This window comes from Penaeus monodon, chromosome 24 (genome assembly GCF_015228065.2).
Source record: "Penaeus monodon isolate SGIC_2016 chromosome 24, NSTDA_Pmon_1, whole genome shotgun sequence".
NCBI classification, from domain to species: Eukaryota; Metazoa; Arthropoda; class Malacostraca; order Decapoda; family Penaeidae; genus Penaeus; species Penaeus monodon.
This window is the reverse complement of record NC_051409.1, coordinates 4548233-4550601: the sequence shown is the minus strand read 5'-3', so window position 1 is coordinate 4550601 and position 2369 is coordinate 4548233. Positions and strand designations below refer to the sequence as shown.

The window sequence follows — 2369 nt, the reverse complement described above, 5'->3', positions numbered from 1 at the left end:
AGGATGACGAAGGCAAACTACAGTGGTTCTTCGTGACTTGATGCGCAGTGGATTCCAGCAGTGTGAACTCTTCATTCCTTGAAAGTAAGGACAAAGAAAATGGTATATTCAGATTTTCTTGTATATCATAAGCATTGAGAATATATACAACTCCTGTATGAATCGACTGTTATTACATAGAAAAATCATTATATAATTGATTTATTCTTTTGACAACTTGATCTTTTAATTAAAATAGCTTAAACTCTTAATCAGAATTGCAAGAAGCAGACTTCACTCTGTGCCAGTTCACTTGGACTGTGTCACTTTTTAAGTCTGCAAGAGAAACTTGGGAGGCTCTATGAGCTTGACCTAAATGGTTAAGGTCTTGTAGAGTTTTTCACACAAGTTTTATTGCAACAGCTATTTTTTCTAACTGGTAGGCATTTACATTTATTGATATGATTTCTTGTTTCAGTGGGAGTTTGATCCAGAACTGTAGATGCAGAAGCAGGGATTTGATGCTACTCGTATAGAAGGTCTAACAGCTTGTGACCATCTGAGGCTGGCTGTGGAAGTTGGAGTGTTGGACTTGCATATTGGGCCTATCTTCTGTTGCTACTCGAGTATTTCATCCACAGTAAAGTAAGTTTTACATACATGAAATGAAGAGACTTAAACTATTACATGTGGAATCTGTTTATGCTACAATGGGTGTGAAAGGAAAGAATGCACTAGTATTGCAGACATACTCCTGTGTCAGTTCGTGTGGACTGAATCACTTTCTCAAGTCTGCAAAATCAATTGAAAATTCTTGGGAATTTAATCTAAATGGTTAAGGTCTTAAGAGCTTTTCATACAATCTATTTTATAAGTTTAAATTTTGATTTACTCAGCTGATTTCTAGCTTTGTGTTGAGTGAATTAGTGGATAAATGGACTCGAGACCGTGACTGAATTCTGAGTCTGTTAATCTATTCCTACTTCTACACCTTGGGTTTTTGTATATCCCTAAAGTCCTTGTAGGTGCTTTTTGGATGGAATGAACAAGGAATTTATTTTAATGTTTCTTTTCACAGATGTGTGTGACTGGTTTTGAATGTCTTCACAAGCAGATTGTTTGGGTTCCCTGGCTGCTAGACCCTCCTACCTGTCACTGAGAATTTAACCTCTGGGAGGTAGACAGTTGTGTTAATTTGATGTGAGAATAAAAGAATAAAATGTTGATAATTTTTGGTGTTTTCCCAAGTATCCTTCTGTATAAACCATTTGTACATTAAATAGTGAATGAATATATGGCACATAAACTTCAAGTACAGGTGATTAAATGCATTGAACATAAAGATGTTACTGTTATATATGATGAATATTACTTTTTGGGTATTAAGGGTCCATGAATGAATCTTTATAGCTAAAGTAGCTAATAGAAGAAGAAAAAAAGTGAAAGGGTAAAATCTCCACGAAGAATTGTAAAGAAACTGGTGTAGAGAATGGTTAAGATACCAAAAAGGTCAATTTCCTGTTGACAAAACATTTTCTTGTTTTCTATTACTGTACTGAAATAGTTCCTCTATGAATTATTGCCTATTTATAAAATGTAATACAATTTGAGGATTTATAAATATTCATCTTTGCTAACTTTTGAATGACTGATTTTGTGAAACAAATGTGTAAAGGAGTTTTATTAATGTCTTTTATATTGTTGGAATAATCCCTCTTCATCTACCATAATTTTATCTTGGCAGTTAAATACATATTTATTTATGTGCTTTAAAAATAGTGAGTAACCAGCTGTGAGCTTCTGGTAAGAAAAGCATACCAAATCCTCCATCCATGTTATGAGTCGGTGGAAATGCAAGGCTGATATTCAGTATTGAGAACTGAAAGCGAAACATGCAGGGTATTCAGAAGAAAATGCAGACCATTCAAACAACTGTACTCTTCAGAAATTTTGCTATCCTTGTATAATATATGGCAAAATAACTTGGGGGTGGGGGGAGGTATGCATGAATGGCATTTTCATTTATGACAAGTAATAGGAAATGCTTTATTATGTCACAGCTGACTATAGCAAATCTGTATAGTGGATTTAAAAATTGTGGCAGTTATGACAGATGCTAAGTGAAAGTTGTTCTGAAACTGAATATTGAATGTCAAGGATAATTCTACTAAATTATTTGTATGCCAACTGTGTTCTCCCACAAAGCAAAACTTTAAATTCTTACTTCTGGTTTTTAAATATTTTTGTTATAGGAATTAGTGATCTACAGTGTTATCTGAGCTTCTATTATGTGAATTAATTGATGCTTTGGTATTTTTTACAATATTACATTATTCAGAGATCCATTAATGACTAAAATCCCCTCAATCCCTAGTTCATTGCTGTCATGG

The 2369-nt window shown here is 33.8% G+C and overlaps 2 long non-coding RNA genes across 2 annotated transcripts in view; both read left to right on the top strand.

Annotated features, from left to right (window-relative positions):
- Window positions 1-1210, top strand: LOC119588488. Its single transcript, XR_005230097.1, has 3 exons — window positions 1-84; window positions 458-624; window positions 1058-1210. It is a non-coding gene; the product is annotated as an uncharacterized LOC119588488 (long non-coding RNA).
- The window catches only part of LOC119588487, a 69297-nt gene that overhangs the window by 56786 nt on the left and 10142 nt on the right, over window positions 1-2369 (top strand). The gene's annotated exons all lie outside the window — the stretch shown is intronic.